Source organism: Camellia sinensis, chromosome 1 (assembly GCF_055761805.1).
Source record: "Camellia sinensis isolate YWXY chromosome 1, ASM5576180v1, whole genome shotgun sequence".
In the NCBI taxonomy this organism is placed as follows: Eukaryota; Viridiplantae; Streptophyta; class Magnoliopsida; order Ericales; family Theaceae; genus Camellia; species Camellia sinensis.
In genome coordinates, this window is record NC_138961.1 from 83,448,167 (window position 1) to 83,471,156 (window position 22,990).

Genomic DNA, 22,990 nt, shown 5'->3' on the forward strand with positions numbered 1-22,990 from the left:
TTAATGCTTAAATTTTTATGATATTTTCATATTTATGTAATTTATATATAGATTGAAAATTATAATGATTTCTCCCTGATAGGTAAAATTTTAAATTACATAACCACTCACAAAATCGAATATAATTTTCTCACAATGTCATGTTTGTGATTGGCTCCGTCAATGATTTTTATCTATCTATTATTGTTGTCAATGTTTCACAAATTTAATAATGTTTGGTCTATGTGTGGCCTAGACTAAAAAATCTATAAGATGAATAAATATTGGCCACAAAATGAGAGGAGGCACTATAAGTTGTTGCCATATCACACTCAAAGAAATCCGCAGATGCTTGACCAAATTAATGCTTTACATCATCATTAATTAAACCAAGAAAAAGATCAAAAGAATGTGGGTATAGTTTGACCACGTATGGAGCTTAGTAAAACTTACGTTATTGATATTATTTCTTCTGACATCAATGTATGTATTCAAAAAGACATGGAGAAATTTAGTGTCTCATAAAAAATTAAAAAAAATAAAAATAAAATTTTGCTACACATCTCCCTATTTCATCACTCCAATTATGTCTCTAATGAGATAGTAAATAATTTGAAAAGGAAAGAGAAAAGTTTGAAGAGAGTTGATTAGTTAGTATTATTTGGTACCTCATTAGAAGTGCAATTGAGGGTGATGAAATGAGAGGATAAGGCATTTCTCTAAAAAAAAATGCATATTGTATGAAAGTTACAATTTTCTGTAATAAAAGATGAATATTTATGATGTGTGTTATGTCATTTTGAGATAAAATTATGAATGTGGAATTTATGGTGAATATGTTAAGTTACTGTTGAAAATTGGGTCGGATCTAACCTAACCCATTACACATGGAGTATTCACATGGGTTATAGATAATCATATATTACATAAATAAGATAATTAAGGGATTATCTTTGGAAGTGTTAGAGTTGTTGTAGAAGTCTACAATTCCACTTCAATCTGCAGAGATATGCTCTATATAATATATCTGATATAGAGAAACGTGATATGAGTGTAGGAGTTTATCCGAAAAATCTTTGCAAAATTTTTTGTCTCTCTATTCTTCTCTCCTAGGTCACCATTGTTGAACCTATTGATTTGAAGTGTAGATACAATATTAAGAAACTCTGGTAGTTTCTCAATTAACGAAGGATTAGCAAGACGACGATTGTAATTCAAGTAATCGGATCCAAACCGGTTCCTGCATAAGGTAACTTGTTTACCCATTATTTTCCTTCATTGGTATTGGAGCAATGCTTGCTTGTTTTCACCTCATGATTTGCATGTCATAGATTAGATTTATTCATATTAAACTGAATATTATATGTTTTAATATTGTTGTATATTATGGCATGTTGAAAAGGATTTTTGAAAATTCTAGTTTTTGAGAAACTCTATTCGAGCAAATTTTTGATCTAAAAAAATATAATAAAGAATTTAATTTTTTGTAACTAGAATTATATTTTATGAAAGTACTATTCATAATCTTTTCATCCGTATAAAATTGGCTTTAATTGGAGTTAAATTAAAAAAGTTATGGATTCTCAAATTTTTTTTGGGTAAAAATCGCAGTTTTAAAAAATTTTGGGAAAAACAAGAGATTCTAGGAAGCTGAATACATGCAGCTTAGACCGGTGTGGTGTGGCTCAACATGGTTCAGTATGCGGTGCAAATGACGTTAGCGCATTACGTGCGACTGACGTCAGCGATGTGCAAGGTGCACGCACATTATGCACATGCAACGTGGCACGCATGGATGTGCGACACTTGCCATATCGGCAGAGAAACAACCACCAGCGTGTGAAGGCGCATGGTACCGATCCCAAGGTATAGCGACTCCAGTTTTGACCTGACCCATTTGATATTCCAGACTCGGGTTTTATGGTTTCTGATTGTTGTCCATTGTCGTTTCCCCCTTATTCTTACTTGGGTTTGGCTATTTGGTTGTATCGAGCGTGTTTGGAACAGGTTAATTGCTTGGTTTTCAAATTCTTGCTGCCCAAGATTTTACCCCTCTGCTCGGGTGGCACTTCTTGTGCTCGGGCAGGCTTTGTGAACCCTCAGTACTTTTGCAGGTCTACAAAAGTACTTGGAGAGTGCATTCTACACTCGAGCAGCGTTTTCTAAGCTTGAGCGGATGGGTGCTCGAGCGTTGGTCTGTTGTCTGCAAAACTACTGGATGGGTGTATTCTGCGCTCGAGCGTCATTTTTTGTGCTTGAGCGGAACAACTTATTGTGTCTGACGCTCGAGTGTCAACTCTTGCACTTGAGTGGACTGTGCGTATATTAGTTCTCGAAAATGACTTTTTACACACTTTTTTTGATCTATTTCTCTCAAAACCCTATGGTTGAGACCCTCTCTCTCTAAAACTTACATTCTCTCTACTTTTTCATCTAAATCTAGTGATTTCTCCATCCTTATGCCTTTGTTAAAAAGGTAGAGCACATCATGACCTCTCTTTTCATCTGAACCAAAGTGGGTTTTGGTGTCTTTGAAGTTCCCCCTTTGCTTTGCTCGTCTTCTAACTTTGAGGTAGGGATTTTCTCTATTCTTCTATGAGTTTTAACTTTGTTATTTGTTGATGGGTAAGAAATGTTGAGACTTGTTGTGATTTTGAACAAGCCTCGGGTTTGGGTTAAAATCAGAAGAGGGGTTTTTGAATTAACGTATTTGTAGACACCCCATTTTTGACTATCCTCAAGACTTGGACGTCATCGTTTAAACACTCGATGATCATTCATGCTCATGTTCGTTTTGAGTTCCTGAAGGTCTCGGCTGCGCGCCTTGCCTTAGGATCTCTCAATTTGTTTGTTTTGTGCTTGGTTGTGGACCAATGACTTGTGGTTTTTGCTTCTGAGGGAAGAGGGTGGCTTGTTGGCCATCCCTACAACCCATCGGCTAAGGCCTTGTGCCATCGGCCTTGTTTTCTTGCCATCGGCCATAAGTGGTGGCCGATCAACACTCTTTTTGGTTGATCGGCCATATTTCTTGGCCGAGACCTTTCCACCTGCTTTTGCAAATATTTTTACGCCAGCTGTGATAGCTGGTGAGCACAATTCCCATCCTCTATACATGTGTATGGACGGATTGAATCAAGACTCAAGCTTGTTCAACAAGTTTGAGAATTGATTTTTTATAAGAAGGGAGACCCCTCTCCCTTTCCAGAGGTTCTGAAAAGTTGATACACAAAACATATATCACTCTCTATCTCTTTCTCTCTCTATATTTTACCTCTCTCTCTCCATTTGCTCTTGTTTGTGCTCAAAAGTGTAAATTCTTCACACTATTGCACACAAACACCTACTAGAATACCATCCTTTTGTTGCTGAGGTACATAGGAGCTGGTGTTAGAGTTTTTGGTTTGGTTTAAGCTCAGAAAAGCTGCTGGAGTTGTGTTCTTGAAGGTGTTTTTCAAGGGTGAGTCAACTAGCCCTTAAACCTTTGTTTTGGCTTAAGCTTTTAGACTTATTTGCATGCTGATTTAAGGTTAACTTCCTACTGTAAAAATTTCTAATTTTTCATGCTTGTGACGTTTGTTTAAGGTCACTTTTGTGTTGGGGGTAGTCTACCCCCTCTTAGGCCTTGTTTGGCCTTGTTTTGAACCATCATTTTAAGCTATTGGGACCACCTTGTTTGGGCCTTCTCACCACTGAAATCCAGAGGATTTTCAGTGGTGGAAAGGTGGTTTTGAGGTCCCAAATAGGAGAGAGTCATCCCCTCTCCTTGTGTCTTGTATGCTAGTATAAATGGCTCATAATAGTAGCATGTTTGCTTAGCATGTTTTGGTTCCATTTCAGCAACTTTTTGGTGTTATTTTAGCATGCTTCAACTCTGCTTTAAGTTGGTTTGATAGCATCTTGCATGCTTCACATACTTGTAGAGCAATCTTGCATGCTAGCATAACATGCATCATGTGTTTGGACCATCATTCTTGCATGTTTTGGCTCAACTCAAAGAAGCTTTCCCTCATGTTTTACCATGCTTGAGCTCTGTTTGATGTTGTTTTAGTCATGTATGCATTGTTTTGTATAGCCATGGTTCAATCTAGCTTGTTAGCTTTGCGTATCAAGTCCACTAGCATGCATTGCTTAGACTATTCTTATGATTTGGCATCATTTGAAATGTTATTTCAGTGCATGTTTCATGGTCATACACTTGCCTTTGTCACTCTTTTAATGCGTAGGAGGTTTGGTGTTTTACGCCTTAAGAGTGGGTCATTGTGCATGCCTCTATGCTTAGGCCTTTGGGCTATCATTTCAATGTTTTTTGGTCTTGTTTTACCATGATGCATCTCTGATTTTTGTTGTCAAAGTCATGCCATGTTTGGTTTTGATAGGTGTAGTGCAATCCCCTTTGTTGGCCTTACTTGCATCATGCCTTATGCCTTTCATGTTGACTTGTTTTGGCTTCGATCCATGCATATTTTAGGCTCACTTTGGTATGCTTTAGGACTGTTTTGGTTTGCTTAAGCCATTTGCTTCATGTTTTGCATAGCCTTAGTGCAAGTGCCTATGCTAGCTTCAAGCTTTGAGCTTTCTTGCATGCCATACTTGCATTGTTTGGTTGTTTGGCTTCATGTTTTACACTTCCACTTTTGTCACTCTTTGAGCACTCTTGAGAGTTGTGCTCTTATGCCTAGGTGATAAGCCATTACATGTGCATGCTTTGTTTTGCATTTTATGTCATCATTTTATCATTTTGGCCACTGATTTGGGCATGATTGAGGTCTGTCCATTTTAGTTTAAGTCCAATTTGCATGTTGTTCAAATGTTGTTACATTGCATCATGCTTGCATGTTTGGGTTGCATTGTGTTTTGCATACTTGTTGCTTGCATTGTTGATACATGCTTGGTGCATTGCCTGTTGTTGCATGCTTGTTGCATTGCATGATTTTGCATGCTTGTTGCATTGCATTGTGTGTGCATGCCTTGCCTCTTGATCAAACATGATAGAGGTTAAGGTCCCTTATGTGTTTTTGTGCATTCATGTGATATTGATTTGTGCAACTTGGCCTCTTTGGCCATCATGCATCGAAATGCATGATTGATGGCTCGAGAGTCGGGCCACAACACTCCTTTGAGTTTCAAACATGATAAGGGGTGTAATTGCACAACATTTTCTTGCAAATGTATTGTCATGCCTCTGTTTGTACTCTGCTGCAGCAAAATGAGCAGTTTGCAGGAAGAGATGGCTGATCAGCTATCTAGTGTGCTGATCTGCTACAAATATTTGGCCGATTGGACTCAAAACTGGTCCATAACCCTTATCCCTTGGCCGATGACCATACCATTTGGCCGATGGCCTCTCAGCATGTCCATAAGGTGGATCAGAAGTGTTTTAGAGATTTGTACAGTTTTCAGAAGTCTAAAACACTGCAAACATAGGCAATATAAGGCATGGCAACGGATTTCCGAGTGAAGCCGACCGAGCCTGCATATGCCCCTCTTCTCGAAGCCGTTTTAACTGCTTTGTATACTTAGTTAATTTGTAATTAATTAGTTAATGTGTTAGCTAATTTAATTCGTTATTGTAAATTTTTGATTAGCTTAGCATAGCTAATTTTCAATTCGGTGTTGTAATAATTAGTCTAATTAGATTATTAGATTAGTTAGAATAGCTTAGCGTAGCTAGCTTGTATTATTCATTCGGACCCTCCGTCGAGAGGGCGAATTTTGTAATAAGTGTGCGTGAGTGTGTGAATGTCTTCCAACCCCACGTCTTTCTCCCTTTTACTTTACCGCTTATGATGGTTAGTTCTAGGTCATGTTTTGATTAGCATCCTTATGCTTGCATGTTTGCGTTCATTCATATGTCTTGCATGCACCGGGCTCAGCGCATCATACTAATTGCACAGTAATTTAAATACATTTACTTGAATACATGTTCAATAGCATGTTATCAAGTTGCATCTCACATGACATCTTAGAATAGCCGAGCCTATTTCTAGTTGCATTTTGCATGTGTTGCATTAGCCATCTTAACATAAACTAGGATCATGCATGGCTTCTAACTAGTTGTTGTTTTGGCTCGAAGTACACTGTAAGTGTTTTCGCTTTAGCATCTTGCATGCGTGTAAGTGTTACCATGTTTAGCATGTTTGCCATGAGGCTAACTGCTTAAGTGTTTAATTGCATGAATGCTTGTGGATGGAGGTTGGATTGCTTGAATTGGAACAATTCATTGAAATGCGAGTTTTAAGCCCACTTGAGAGTGGCAAAATCATGTTTTCTAAGCCCACTTGAGGGTGGCAAATCCATGTCTTAGCCTACTTGCGAGTAGCACCTTCAAACCATTTTCAAACAAACATGAGATGTTTTGTTCCAACTTAGGCGATCTAGTCTATACTTGTATGTTGTGCGCATCACGTAGTAAGCTAGCTAATAAACCGGAATAAGAATATATGTGTTTTCAAAAACAAAATATCATGTTAGTAAAGGCCGATCTTTGATCAGGCGAACGGGGGTGCTCATTGCATGACCTTCCCCTCTCGTACCCAAGTTCCCGAGCCGAGGCAACTTTGGTGATGACGGACACGTGGCCTTAGGCACGAGTTAGGGTTTCCTAAATTTCCCAAAACAAAAACATTTAGGTGGCGACTCTGTATCTAGCAAAGCAGTCCATGTTTGGCACTTCTTTATTAAAATTAGTTTTCCAAAATGATTTGCCAGATTTGGACTCTTTGGTGATTTATCGGTCAGAACCGTGACATTAAGTCCGAACTGTAGTAGCTAATGAACAAAACGGATTTCGCACCATTCGCGTGCAGAGCCGGGACGTTCGGGCATATCTACAATTTCTGGTGACTTTGCTGGGGACTTAGAGAACTTGACTTGAACTCATGATATCTTGTTTTGATTACACTTTTGTGTCTCTTTGTATTGCATTTGCATTGGTGAGCCTAGGACACCGTGTTTGCCGTATGCTATTCTTGAACGATTTGTCGAAGGCCCACTTTGAGAAACGTGCCATAAAGCTAATCGGTTGCGGGCTCTGCCACGACGGGAACACAAACCTCAGTTTTTACCGGGGCACCCTTTTTGACCATTCGACCTAGTGCATATCGGAAACTGTAGTGACCATTCCAAGCTAGGACAGGTTGCTTACCCGATTATAGATTGTTTGAAACCGCTGCGTGCGTAGTGAAACCCTAGCTCATGACAATAGAACAGAGAAACCCTACCCCTCCATAGGGATGTTTTGGCTCTTACTTGCTTGATTATGTGCTTTTAGAGTTGGCCTCTACAGGAATGCATGTATTAGTTTGCAAGTCTGGGTATCAGGCCTGCGAGTATCAGTATTTGGGAATTAGTTTTACTTGTGGGTATCGGATTCAGATTTGGGGCAGTGATCAGTGGTTGAGAACAGTTCTTTCAGCTTGTGTTTGCTAACTGTGTGTTGTCTTTATTTAAGCTATTATGTTGTCCGTTTTTCTAGTTTTTTGTTTCCTTATTATGCTTTATTTATCTTTTTTCAAGGTAGTTTAGCACCATTGCATGCGACCAGGCAGATATTCCCCGAACACTCTAGGTTAGAGGTCGAAGACTTCGTCGATCCGAGGATCTGACAGACGGACAACCAGTGTTCCTTTCTTTACCCCCGGTTACTAGGCAGAGGTCAATAAGGCACAGTGTATTGATACAGCGATTGATAGATCAGTGGTCTACTCCACCAGTGAACAGTTAGGCTGAGGTCTCAGTTTCTACTGCAGGGGCAGATATACCGGTTGTTCAGATAGACTAACACCCTATGGCATCTATGGAAAAGATGATGTGTCAGCTCCAGGAGAGTATGCAAGCTATGCAGTAGGAGGCTGCTCGCCAAGCAGAATTTGCCGCATGCCAAGCCGAGGTCATGGCCCAACAAGCAGAGCTAATTGCTAGACTTTAGCAACAGCAGTAACCACAGCAAGCCGGAGCATCTGCTTCGCACCCACCTCCTCCCCCACTTAGAGTTCCAATACTTGGGGAGACAGCACACGCCCAGGACAATACGGACGTTCCAACAGGGCCAACTCTGCCCCCGATCTTACCCCAGCTATCCAAAGCATAGACTAACCTGGGGGATACGCCGTTTGAGTTTGAGGTAGATCCGACAGCCTTAAAAGTGAGCAAGCTAGAAAAGCTGTTCAAGAAGTCTCAAGGCTTGAAATCCATCCCGGATATAGAGGACGGGTATACCGACTCGGCTGTAACTCTGCCAGACCTGTTTAAAATGCTGCACATAGACCGTTTCGACGGCTCTGGAGATCCTATGCTGCATTTGTGGCTGTTTTCGGACATACTAAGGCCGATGGGCCTCTCCAGATTGCAGAAGCTTTCCCTGTTTGGCCGGACCCTGTCGGGTGTAGCGGTTATTTGGTATGCAAAACTGGAGGACTCTGTTAAGAGGAACTAGAAGGAGATGGCTGAGGCCTTTATAGCTCAATACTCCTACAATACACAGATCGAGGTCATAACACGTGATCTCGAGACAACTAGGCAAGAGCTGAAGGAGAGTTTCTCTGATTTTGTGACCCGGTGGAGGGCTAAGGCCTCGATGATGACCATTAGGCCTGTTGACAAAGATCAGATTCGAATGGTTGTGCGCAACCTCCAGCCCAAGCTCATACAGAAGATGATCGTCCTTCCCTTCCCTACCTTTGCAGATCTACATGAGATAAGGGTGCAGATCGAGGATGCCATGAAACAGGGCCTCATTGATTATGAGAGAGATCAGCCCAAGAGGGCATTCAACTGCAGTACGAATGCAAGCACAATCAGCATTGCAGCTGCCAAATCTTCAGATGTGGGTATAGTCACCACCACCACCACCACCCCAAGAACCCTTACAGCTACACCATTCACCTGTGCGTCTGGAAGTAGCTCACAAACAACCAAGTTTCCACCCCAAGGCCAGAGAACCTTTACCACGCTGTATATGTCTCTGTCCAAAGCTTTGGGGGTTTTGATCAGGAAATGGCACTTGAAGCCCCTAGAGCTACGGCCATTGCCAGAAAAACTTTTCCCCTCCCATAACCCGACGAAGTACTGCACCTTTCACCAACAGCATGGTCATGACACCGACCAGTGCTATAGATTACGTCATGAGATTCATGATCTTGTCGACAACAGGGTGATCGTGCCTCTAGAGAAACCGAATGTCACAACCAACTCTCTCCCACCACATAACCAAGCTCCACCTCCCAAACGTATCAATTTGATCCAAACTGGGGTTGTGTCATACGACCTTAGTATATATATCACCCCTTCTCACCTATCAAAGCCGGAGGTGTTCATTCTAGATAGCACTGACTTGTGCATGTTGGACATCTCCCAAACCCAACCAGAAACGGTGGTGGTGGCTATCGAAGATAGAATTGGGTTGACTGTGGGAGCAGATGAGAATGATGATACAGAGCCTAAGGGGTCTGCGAGCTTGATGTACAACCCGAGTTGTTACATTACGTCAGCAGGCCAAGCTAGGCCGAATGTGGAATTGCCAGTGGGGGCAGAGATTTGTGTAGTCCGGGAGAATAGACCTAATCAGGGGCTAGATGACCTAGCGGATCTGGGAGAAGACATTACAAACCTTTAGTTTTTCAACGAACAAGCCTCAGGGGACGTGACTGTCAACTGGTTTGATCTGGAAAGGTCAGCGGAAGCTACTGGATGGCTCAACGACGAGCTGAATATTGTTGAGCAACCTCAGCCAGAACAGGGTTCGTTAGAGACGGGGACATCAGCTGTGGCCGGAAGGGCCGGGAATCAGAGAGCACCACCAGAGAGCACCGGTGTTAAGAATTTTGCTCAGAATACGGGCAGTTTGGGTATGGAAGATACTGAACAATAGGCTGCACTGAAGCAGTTTGAGTAGGAATAGAACGAAGATCTAGAGAGGGCCAGAAAGGCCAAAGCCCCTGCGGGGACAGAACGTGCTGTGTGCACAAGAACGGAGCGTGCTGCGAGCACAGGAACACAAGGTGCTGTGGGCATAGGAATAGTTGTAACGGAGCCGGACAGGTGTCTATCGGCTGTCGATGGCATGTGGTGGGAAGATGACGACCTATGTCTTGCCCACACCGATGAAGACTGGGGGTAAAGCCAGCCGGATGATACCTGGTATATTGGCGAAGTTGACCACTGACTAGGAGCGGGCGGTATTTCAAGCCCCCGCACTTAGATCAACCAGAGGCGTCCGGAAATGACAAGGAGGCAGAGAGGCAAAAAGATAAACTGCTCGAGGAGGAGACTGTACTGAAACAACTTTAAAAGATACAAGCAGACATCTCCATTTGGGGACTGCTTATGGCCTCAAGAGTTCATAGATAGGCTGTCTTTTCTGCAATGGACAAGGCCAAACTTTCAATAGATACCATGCCTGAGCAGCTGGTAGGACTGGTCTTTCCGGGAGGAGCTTCCCCAATGTTGACCTTCACTGAGAAGGAACTGCCACCTGAGGGCACAAATCATAACAAACCGTTCTACATCTCTGTCGAGTGTAGAAGCAAATGGATACCGGTGGTTCTTGTCAACAGAGGATCCGCCATTAATGTGTTCCCGTCGAGGACGGCATATGCAATCGGGTTGAAGCCCGCGGATTTTGTGCCAACTGCCCAGGTGATAAAGGCCTACGACAATACCAGCAGAGAGGTGATGGGGACCGTGAAGATTCGGACTCAGGTTGGTCCAGGACAATAAGATATTGACTTTCATGTCTTGGACGTTCCCGCAACCTTTAATCTACTCCTAGGGCGGCCGTGGCTGCACCAGGTAAAGGCGGTCTCTTCCACCTTGCACCAAATGTTGAAATACCTCCACGGGAAGGGGGTGGCTATAGTTTTTGGAAATTCTTCAATCCATCCACCACCAGAAGTGTCTACACCGGTTCTGGAAATTGAGCATGGCACGGAGGATGTGTCCCTATCAGGATTTACCCAAGCCAAAGCCCGGGTCGTATAGAATATCTTAGCTGTTGATGAAGGGTTATATGCCAGTGCGCAGTCTGTGTACCTCATGAACAAGCTCCAACACATCCCTGGGATGGGATTCGGGAAAAGTGGCAGGAAAGGCATTGTAGTATCGGCCGAAGTGCCGCATAACCCGCATACCTTTGGCTTAGGCTATCTACCTACCAAAGAGGACTGGGTGAGGAAAGGCAAAGAAATGGCCGAAAGAGCCAGAGCCAAACAAATCGGGAAGCATTATGACTTGATGCACCGGCCAATCCAGGGTACCCTAAACGGCCGCTTTGTCCGAAAGGGGGAACACTTTCCATTCTGCGACTTGCCAGAGCCATGGCTAAATGCAGAGAAGAGGCGTCTGCCAGGATTTGAGATCTTCTTCGACTTGCAGTTGTCCAGGGATGATGTTGCCGAAGAGCAGACAGACCCACCAACTGAGGTTGAGCAGTGTAAAGAAGAGGATTCCGAGAGCACTAAGATTGAAATGGGGGTAAAGCTGGCTTGTCTACTCTTAGATCCTCCGATCGTACAAGAGTGCTTGGAGGATAACTTCTCGGTGTCCATGATTGGGAATGAAGTGGCTACGAGCCCATCTTCAAGCATTCTGGATGCATCCATCGCACCCTCCCTCGTCTGGCAGTACGAGGAGGGATTCTTATCAAGCAGCACCGGGTCAGGTAGTGAGCCGGAATCTAATTCCATTGAGTCTGTGGAGTCGGAATTAGGTTCCAGCTCGTCTGAGTCTGAGTCTGGTATTCTTGGAGGTGACAACCCGAATGCCACAGTCCAGTCTAGGTCGTCTTTTTCTTTTTTCTTTGAGTCTGTTGTAACAGAGGAATCAGGCGACTTAGAGGTGATTAATGAGAATGGAATGGCTGTGGCCTTCGAGTACTTTTCTGTGCCTTTGATTTATTGTATTAATCAGGACTTCCAAAATTTCGATGAAAACAATGAGGAAGAAATTCCTTCGATTTTGAAATATTTGCTAGATCAAGAGCAGGAGAGGTTTGTAAAACCGCTGGTTGATGAAATCACCCAAATTAATGTTGGTACTGAGAAGGACCCGCGGCTGGTCCAGATTGGGTCCACGTTGTCTTCAGAGGAGCGCGATCGCTTAGTCGCTTTGTTAAAAGATTTCAAAAATGTTTTCGCGTGGTCCTACGAAGACATGCCTGGAATCGATCCTGAGATTATACAGCACCGGATCCCTCTTGACCCAAAGGCCCGACCTGTTAAGCAGAAGCTCAGAAGGATTCGCTCGGACTGGGCTATCAAGATCAAAGAAAAGGTCACCAAGCAAATTGACGCAGGGTTCCTGCTGGTATCTAAATACCCGACTTGGTTGGCCAATATAGTTCCAGTGCCGAAGAAGGACGGCAGAATTCGGGTATGTGTGGACTTCAGGGATTTAAACAAAGCCAGTCCGAAGGACGACTTTCCTTTGCTGCATATCGACGAATTAGTGGATTTTACTGCGGGGCATGCGTTGCTCTCATTCATGGATGGGTTTTCAGGCTACAATCAGATATTGATGGCACCCGAAGAGTAGGAGAAGACTGCTTTTACCACCCCGTGGAAAACTAATTGTTATAGGGTGATGCCGTTTGGGCTGAAGAATACTGGGGCTACATATCAATGAGCTGTGACCACAATTTTGCATGATATGATCCATGAAGAGGTTAAGGTGTGCGTGGACGACATGATTGTCAAGTCCAAGGAAAGAGAGGGCCACTACACTGCCTTGCAGAAATTCTTTCAACGGATCAGAGAATATCGGTTACGGCTGAATCCTCAGAAGTGTACGTTCGGTGTTACAGCAGGGAAAATGCTGGGGTTCTTGATCACACAGAGAGGTATCGAGGTCGATCCTTCCAAAATCAAGGCCATCTTAGAAATGCCACCACCAATGATTGAAAAGGAGGTGCGGGGCTTTCTGGGTAAAGTGCAATTCATAAGATGGTTTATTGCAAAATTAACCTTGACTTGTGAACCACTCTTTGGTCTCCTGAAGAAAGGAAAGAAGTTCCAATGGGACGGTCGATGCCAAGCTGCTTTTGAACAGATCAAGCAATATTTACAGAACCCACCTGTATTGTCATCGCCTGAGCCAGGGAAACCATTGATCTTGTATCTTTCAGTGACTGAAACTACAATGGGCTGTATGCTTGCACAGGAGTCTGAGGACAAGGTGGAGAGAGCTATCTATTACCTGAGCAAGAAAATGCTGGATTACGAGACTCGCTACACTCCACTGGAGAAGGCTTGTCTGGCCTTGGTATGGGCTACTAGGAAGCTGCGGCACTACCTGTTAGCTCACTCCATAATACTGGTTTCGAGATTAGATCTTATCAAATATCTCTTCGAGAAACCAGCACTTACGGGTCGGCTAGCCCATTGGTTGCTTCTGCTTTCCGAATTCGATCTGAAATACATGACGTGCAAGTCAGTGAAAGGGAGAGCAGTAGCGGAGTTCCTAGCCGATCACCCAGTGGAAGAGGATAAAGCAGTTGAGTACTTGTTCCCAGACGAGGCCATTCTGCATGTTGAAGAAGAGACCTGGACGATGTACTTTGACGAAGCGTCAAACCAATACGGGTATGGGATAGGGGTATTGCTGATAACGCCCGACAATTCCCGTATACCTATAGCATTCAAACTCCAGTTCAAAGTATCAAACAATGAAGCAGAGTTTGAGGCATATATTGCCGGTTTAGAAGCCGCCCTAGAACTAAGGACAAACGGTTGGACATCATCGGGGACTCGAACCTTGTTATATCTCAAGCTAAAGGAGATTGGAAAGTTAAAGAAGAAAAGATGAGAATTTACCACCAGACCTTGGACGTGCTGATTTCTCGGTTTGAGAAACTGAACTTCGCTCATTTGTTAAGAGAGAACAACAGGTTTGCAGATTCATTAGAAACTCTATCTTCTATGATAGACATTCCTTTCGGAGTCCGAATGTGTCCGATCATCATTGAACAAAAATTCGTGCCGGCCTACGAGCTGATTGCTGCCATAGATGAGGTACAAGATGAGAATCCCTAGTATTACGATGTCTGGAACTTCTTGGAAAAAGAGGCGTATCCACTAGGGGTAAATGCCAAAGATAAGAGGACAATTCGAAGAATGGCTGCTCAGTTCATCGTCTGCGGGGGTAAACTGTACAAGAGGGGTCATCTCGGGATACATAAGCTGTGTGTTGATGCTGACAAGTCCAAGCACCTGATGGAGGCCATCTATGGAGGAGAGTGCGGAGCACACATGAACGGGGTGATGTTAGCCCGAAAGATCCTTAGACAGGGTTATCACTGGTCCACCATGGAGGAGGATTGTATTGGCTTTGTCCGGCGATGCCACAAATGCCAGATCCATTCAAACTGCATGAACATTCCGCCGTCGAAGCTATACAACATGACTTCGCCATGGTCGTTTTCAGTCTGGGGGATTGATGTGATTGGGGCTGTCACTCCAAAGGGGTCCAATGGGCATGAGTTCATTCTGGTCGCGATAGACTATTTCACGAAGTGGGTTGAGGCCTAATCTTACGCGGTGTTGAAGGCATCACATGTTGTAAAGTTCATCAGGAACAACATCATCTGTCGCTACGGGGTCCCGAACGAGATTATTTCAGATAATGGCTCCTACTTCAAGAAGGAAGTGATCGACTTGTTGGACAAGTACAACGTGGCTTTTCATAAGTCGTCTACATATCGGCCACAAACCAATGGAGCAGTTGAGGCCGTCAACAAGAACATCAAGTGCATTCTGCAGAAGATGGTGGAAACCTATCGAGACTGGTTGCCAGATAAGCTGCCATTTGCTCTGTGGGGCTACCGGACTTCAATTCAAACTTCTACTGGGGCAACTCCGTATTCCTTGGTTTATGGGATGGAGGCTATTCTGCCTATCGAAGTTGAGGTTCCGTCATTGCGAGCATTGGCTGAGTGTCAGATAGCTAAGGCAGATTGGCAGCAAAGCAGGTTCGAAGAACTCATGCTCTTTGACAAGAAGAGGCTGAAAGCACTGTACCATGTTCAGGGTTATCAACGAAGAATCGCCAGGGCTTTCAACAAGAAGGTTAAGTCCAGGAATTTGAAAGAAGGAGATTTGGTGCTCAAAGACAACCGAGCTCCCATCCACGACCCTAGGGGCAAGTTCAGACCTAATTGGACTGGTCCTTACATCATTAAGTCTATCTGGTCGGGTGGAGCTGTCGTTCTGATGGACCTAGATGGCTTAGAATTCTCCCAACCGATCAACATGGATAAGTTGAAGAAATACTTTCCCTGAGTGGCTTGCTAGGTCGAAAATCCGAAAGGGCGACCTAGGCAAAAGTTAGAGCACAGAAAATTTAAAATGATAAAAACTGAGCTCGCAATGTTGAAAACCCAAAAAGGGCAGCCTTGGCAAAAGTTAGAGCGTAAAAGGTGATGATTAATACACGAGTGGACCCTACCCAAACTACGTAAGGCTTGATTCCCATCTTTGGGATACGTAGGCAACTTCATCCTAAAGTCTAGCCATAATACTTCTAAATCGACTTTGTCCATGTGATCATGTTTGGTCATCTTTGTCCATTCTGCATTCAAGAGCTCGGTTGTGATCTCCAGTGCAGTGCTATTCAGACTAGGGGCAACTTTCCAGTTGCTAGGATCCAGGGTTGTACATCTCAATGATAGATCTCGGGCGTGTCCAGTTGTGATCCATATCGAAAATGGTTTTGAAAAGTTTTAATAAAAGTTGATTTTGCTCAAATTAATCTTTTTACAACTTAGACCATTTTTGGACCAAACGGAAAATTTTCAGTACCCACAACCCTCAATTACATTGATTTCAGTACAGAGTTCTCCTACTCTTGAATACAAATTGAAGTTGCTTTTTATTACATTTATAAAGAAAACTTGAACGTACTGATAAAACAAAATAAATTCGGGGCATAGTCAGGTGTTCCTGCATCCCCTCCCAGAGCTTGTGGAAGCCTCTGATGCCAAAGTGGGCCCGATCTGCGCCTTCTCATCAAGCCAAGCTATGCACTCATCAGAGAGGGTGCAACTGAAAGTGGGAGCGGGGGCCAGAAGCTCTCTCGTCCTCCATGATGTGGCATACTGAGTTAGCTGTGCACCTCGGACCGGAAATGTAGCAGGGTACTCTATCCTCTCTTCCGGGCAAGTCTGATCATGTCCGAACTGGCGTCGGAATCGGAAAGGGAAGTAAAAGACACAGTGTGTCAAGCTGATTAACTGAATCCTGGGCTGGCAGGTCATGTTGTAGCTCATCGCCGGTAAATTGAGCCAGGGGTAGCGACAAACAATGTAGAGAGCAGACAAACTGCACATCCAGTCGCACCACCATCCCTCATCAGGGGCATCTACTAGACATCGTCGGAAGAAATAGTTGCGGGCTTAATACGCTGGGCATGAGTCCACAATCTTCAACTTATCCATCAACCATATTTGTGGAGGAATGAAAAATGAGAGATTAAAGAATAGAGAGGTGTACGTTCAGAGAAAAGTGAGAAAAAGGGTTTTGAGAGAAAAACCGAGCCTGAGGGCCGAGTGATGTAAGAAATATATGTGAGATAGGGTGGGAAACATTACTTGCAATAGTAGTGGACTCCCTGCGAATCTAGTCGTCTCTCGGTGATGAAAAGCGTCCAAACCCATCAATGTCTCAGCTAGCGTCATGGCGATGCAGCTCTTGCCCTCTTTTAAGCCCTCGGTGACTTCAATCAGACGAGTGCTAAACCCTCCGGAGTTCGGGTCAAACAAGAATTGAGACAACATGCACAGGCAAAGCGCATGTCGCCGAGAACCCAGCTAATGATGATCGCTACGGTCACCAGCATCAGAAAATCGACGAACCAAGCTCGGAATGTCCAGTTCTCTCTCGTGAATCAATGACCGAGCGTCATGCAAAGTAAGCCCGCACATCCGTCCTAAGGCTTGGATATAGCTGAAGCGGAATTGAGGCAAGATTTCTTCATCGCGCTCGAATTCCATTAAAGTTTGGAAGTCCTCGAAAGTGGGACATATCTCTTGTCTGCCAAAGCTAAAGACGTGTGTTACCGGATTCCAAAACCTTGCCGCGGCATGAAGGAACGGAAAACGCAGCGGGGTGTGATTCAACGTGAATAGTGTATTTATGCCAAAACCCCAAAAATTCAGCTTTTCCGAGCCATCCAAGTTGGCAATCCAATTTGTGAGATTTTGGACAAGAAATGCTTCCATTTGGCACAAAAATTGAGTTAAAATGGAGAAACTACAAAGCTGGGGCTTTTGTAGAAGATAAGGTGTAAAGTGGAAGACAGGTGGCAGCATTTTGGAGATTCTTGCCGCTTTTGGCCGATCGGCCAAAAAGAGTGCCGACCGACCATATTTTTTGGCCGATCGGCTAGTAATGATGGCCGATGGCCATTTCTTATGGCCGATGGCCTCTCACCTTGGCCAATGGCCTTTCCTTTTGTTCTCTAAGCTGTCTATGTGTTGGAGATGTTGAGAACTTGTGACTGGTTCCACTTCAAATGCCTTTCGGTGATGGTTTTGCGAAGTCGCGTCTGTGTTACTTCAATTTGTTTGTTGAGTTGTTGTACTTTTGTTTATCGAGTTATATTTTTTGTTCTTTAGTCCTTGTCTTGCTTGTCGAGTTATATTTACATTTGGTTAGCTTGTCAAGTTCTTTGTTTTGTTTATCGAGTTGTTTTGTTATCAGTTGGTTCACTACCTGATTAATGCAATTCGAGTGTTTGGTTTTCAAAACAAAGTTCAATCTCATTTACATTGTTATGTAATGTGATACGATGCGATGTGATGCGATGCTTAGAATGTACAAATGTAACACTTTTTCAACAAAAAGAGTTGTTTCATTCCATTATATTTTCTTTTGCAAAAGTACACAGTTTGAAGAAAAATAAAACCTGCCTGAGGCAGTACAATGTGCAAAACTACCAGTAAAAAGGAAAATAAAGCAAAAGAAGAAAAGCACCAAAATGTCTGGATTGGCGCCAGTCACCTCAAGTGCAGGAGTCTCTCATCGTCCTCTTCCTGGACGAAGGTCCAGGATCGTCACCGTCGGCTCCGCTGTCAGAGTCTAAGCTCGAGCCATCTCCCCCCTCCCCCTAAGACGACTCTGCCTCCGCATCGAACTCATCATCATCTGGGGCGAGCTCCCGCGAACTGCCCTCGGTACGAGTACGCCTATGTCTGCCTCGTCTATGTATCGTCATTCCTCGTCCGACTCCCCCTGCTCCTCGGGCACGTACTGATGGTCCTACTGGAGCACCCCCTATGGCGGGTATCTGGAATGGGGCCTGAAATGAACAATTGGCAAACGCATCAGTTATGCTATGCAAAGTCGAGTACGATATCGAATGCAATGTATGAGTACAGTGTATGAATGCTGTGAGCAGTATGTGAGTTACAGTGTATCAGTGCCGTGAGTGGTATGTGAGCGCAGTGTATCAAGTGCCGTATTGATAATGTGATATATCAGATCAGTATGGAACATATGTGCAATGTTTTGGGAATGGAAGTTGAAAGAACTTACCAGGATACTGTAAGTGCTGAGCAAGTCCATGCTCCTCTGTAACATCCCCATCACCGAGGCTGTCAGCTCCAGTGCCTGCCCAGTGTACTCGATAGAAGCCTACAAAAGTGTTGAAGTAATTAGTATTCTGCAGGACATCAAATGAAATGAAATGACTGTATAGATTAAAGAGTATAGCACATACTGGGGTTGAGCCGCGAACTCCGACGAGCTCATGATCAGCTAGCGGAGGAGCAATCGAAATCTGGTAAGTCTCTCCAGCCTGCCCACGGCATGTCATAGTAGTGGGCAGGGCTGGCCACTTTGCTCTCCGTCCCTTCTGAGAACTACTTCTGTCACGGGCCTAAGTCACCCTCGGTGCTCCCGCTCCTCCCACTGGGGCTATAGGCCTCTCTCTCTCATCTTGGTGAGCACTGGCCAAAGGCCGCATGAGATAAGTCTGGATGAAGACGTTGTAGTCACCCTCATCTTTGAAAAAGTCAGCGTCACAGCCGATAGTGAAATCCATCGTCTCCTGCAGGGTGTACCTCTTGGTGGCCCTCGTATGGGTAGGAGATGGCCTTGGGACTATCTGCTCAGACAAACCAAGGGTCTGACGCAGGAAGCGCTCTCCAAAATACCAAGCCCGGCAGACCGGACCCTCCAGCAAAACTCAAAATTGGGCAGTCTCCTGAGCACCCATGAACTGGTCCCTCTCTGCATCCGGCAACGCGGCCTAGGGCTGCCAAGTGATCTGCAAATGACAGGATATACAGTTTGTTATCTGCTGATGAAAGTACAATGCAAAGCAAAGCTTAAATAAACTATAATGTTTGAAATACCTCTGCGGCGGTAATGGTGTCGAAGTATCTGCGGAAGAACAGGAAAGACTCCCGCAGCCTCCGCTCGCACCTCACATCATATCTGTGAGAATATGGGACGGCAAGAGGCATCTCTAGCTCCGGCTCTAGAGCAAGCCTCGGAAAGTAGGCATACAGCCACAACTAAAGAATGTAACAGGGTAAGAATGAGTACGTTTTATCAGTAAAGCAGTGTGTAGATAAAGTAGAAATTAGAGAATGACGTGCAGTGTATTGTGCAGTGTGTGAAGTGTATTGTGCATGGTGTGCAATGTACAACTAGTGTAAAGAAGATTGCGTGTATGCAGTGTGTGTGGTGTGCAGATAGTGTAAAGTAGAACTGTAAAATAGAAAGGGAAGGTGTACCTCCCAGGCTCGCTAGTAGCCTTCGAGCAGATGTCCGCTGCGGCGGGATGAAGAGCTCATGTATCTGTAAAGCGTGGCCAAGCCTGTGCCACCCCAGTCATAGCGCCAAATCCGGTTCACATCCACTAGCGCGTTCAGCAGATAGAGGGCAACTGTGTTCACCCGGTCGGCGAATAAAGTGGTGCCCAACAAGAACATGATGAATCCTCGGGCATACTACTCCACCTCCTCGCGGGTCGTAGGCCCTTGTATCTGAAATTGGTCCTCAAACCAAGAATACCTCACGAACCCTGGCCGGGAGAGAGGTGGCCGAACGCCAAGTAAGAAGATCTGGGCAGCGTCCCACTCGCCCATGTCGGTGTCAAAGAGAATCGGATCACCCGATGCCAGTGAGCATGGAGAAGTCAAAGGGAGTCATCGTCATCTCCCCCGCTGCAGAAAGGTGGAAGGAATCGGTGGTGTCCCATCACCTCTCCACCAACACACCAACACCAAGAAGGGGCCTACTCGTAGTGAGGCGCGAGAGTCCCATGCAGAAAATACCGAAGCCAGCCTCGTCAATGATATGGCGAACCGCATCGGGCAACTCCATGTACCAACCTTGAGCAATGGTGTCCCCATACCCCCGGAAGGCATGGGAATCTCCCTGTGTTCAGGACAAACAGATGCGAAGCAATGTCAGAAATACAGTGTTTGAATATGTTCAGAATTGAGAAAATGCAGTGTGTGTGAATGTATTCGATTTTACACAGATATTGGGTGTGGGTGTGCTCACGGTGAACTAAGTGTGTGATGTATTAGTGTGTTTGGGTTATTTAGTTAAAGAACAATATTGGCTATTGAAGGTATCTAATTTACATTGCAGAAAGTAAAAGAGGGGAAGAGTATACCTCAGCAGCGCCGTAAGAAAGGTGAGACTCCAGCTCGCATAGCAGGAGCTCCAATGGCGTACCTCGCGCGTAGCTCCTGAACTGGCGGATACTATTGGGAGACAGAATGTGTATCGCGGGCCGGTATGTCGCCGGGTCGAACGGTCGAACACTGAGCGGCAAGAGCTCGACCTCAGGATTCGTATCCATCTCTGGGGGAGTCCCACCCCATGGAATATCGCCCGTCATCTCGAGAAGGGTGCAAAAGTGGTCGAGGGTATGGAAATGGGTAAAAATGTAAAAAGTCAACCCCGATGGGTGAAAAACGGAGAAAAATGACAAGGCTCAGAAGAGGGCACAAGAATCAAGGTAAACTCGGGGAAAACAAACCCCAAGTGGTGGAAATCGAGAAGGAGACACCGAAATCACTTTCTAATCGGTTCAAAGTGTGTAAAACAATGAGGGTTTTGCGAATCGAACGTGGTGGGAGGCTCGAAAACGGGAGAAAACCTCGGATCTAAGGACGGAAAATGACCTAGAGAGAGAGAGAGAGCAAGGATTTTCGGCTTGGAGGAAGTGAGGAAATAGGGTTTGGAACCCTATGTTTAAAGACCCGAAGCAAATGGACAAAATTGCCCCGAAACTGCCACTTTTGACCGATCGGCCAAATTGTTAGCTGATCGGCTAAATTTTTGGCCGATAAGCTCTTTTGATGGCCGATGGATGGCCGATGGCCTTCCCTTGTGGTCGATGAACCTCCAATTCCCTTGTTTGGGTTACTTTTGTTGATCAGTACCCTTATCTTTCAAGAAAGTGCAGGAAAATACACTTTTGAAGCTTAATCGGCCTTCGTGTTGACCTCGAACCATGTCCTTCGTGTGCGGTGCTCGATACGCGCGAGTTGTATCCTTTTTTGTATCCTTTTGTATATTGCAAGATTCGAAAATTGCTTTGAATATGTTGCATTACAATGTTTTGTCATGCTTGTAAGGCGCGCATTTGTTATACGTCTTTTCGCTCCTGCATTGAGCATGCTTCATCTCGTTTTAAAGTTGCATCTCAACATCGCGAATAACATGCCTTTACCGTGCTTCCGTTGAATATATGCCTCTCTTTGTTGTCGCATTGTTATGCACATTGCTTGTGTTGTTGCGTATGCTTTACTTACATGTGTTTATGCCTTTCCTGCATTGTTATACACATTGTTTGCGTTGTCGTGCATGCTTTACTTACATGTGTTTATGCACTCCTTGGCTTGCGTTGTCGCACATGCCTTTCTCGCATTGTTATGCACCTTTTTATCCGCATTGTCACGCACACTTATGTTGCATTGTCATGCATCCCCTTACTTGCGTTGTCACGCATGCTTTACTTGCATTATCATGCTTGTTTCAGTTGCATTGTTTTGCTCCCCTTGCTTGCGTTGTCACGCATGCCCTACTTGTATCGTTATGCTCGTTGTACTCGCATTGTCATGCGTTTCTTCACTTGCATTGTTATGCTCATTCTAGTTGCATTGTCATACGTCTTTTCACTTGCATTGCTATGCACCTTCTCCACTCGCATTTGGCATGCGTTTGGACGTATCTCTCTCCTCTCGCGTTTGACATGCATTTGGATGACTATGCCTTCTTGCACAGTCCTTTCCTCTCATGTTTGTGCCACGCTGAGAGATGCTCTCTTTCCTCTCATGCATGTGCCACGCTGAGAGATGCTCTATTTCCTCTCTTGCATGTGCTACGCTGAGAGATGTTGTGTTTGAGACTCTGGGTGTCCTCGGTAGTCGCTTTTAGTCTTCTCTGTGTGAGACGCAGTGAGAATTGCATAATTTTTCTTACATCCTTTCTGTTGGAATGTGTAGGACTAGTCTTTCTTATTCACTTGCTTAAACTGTTGTATTTATTTTGCATAAATGTTTCATTACAGCTCTCTTTGCATAATCATAAGTTATGTTCAGCATCGTGCATGTCATTCGCATCTTGCCCCTGCTTGCGGGCGCATATCTTTGTTATCTTGTATGCTTGTCTAAGTCTTCGGCCTTGTCAAAAATAAGTCATCTCTGGGCTTTGGCATTCACTCTCGTCATCTTTTGACTTTCGAGTTCTGTCAAAGAGGGGCAACTGTAGACACCCCATTTTCGACCGTCCTCAAGACTTGGACGTCAACGTTTGAACATTCGATGATCATCCATACTCGTGTTCGTTTTGAGGTCCCAAAGGTCTCGGCTGCGCGCCTTGCCTTAGGATCTCTCAACTTATTTGTTTTGTGCTTGGTTGTGGACCAAGGACTTGTGGTTTTTGCTTCTGAGGGAAGAGGGTGGCTTGTTGGCCATCCCTACAACCCATCGGCTAAGGCCTTGTACCATCAGCCTTGTTTTCTTGCCATCGGCCATAAGTGGTGGTCGATCGGCACTCTT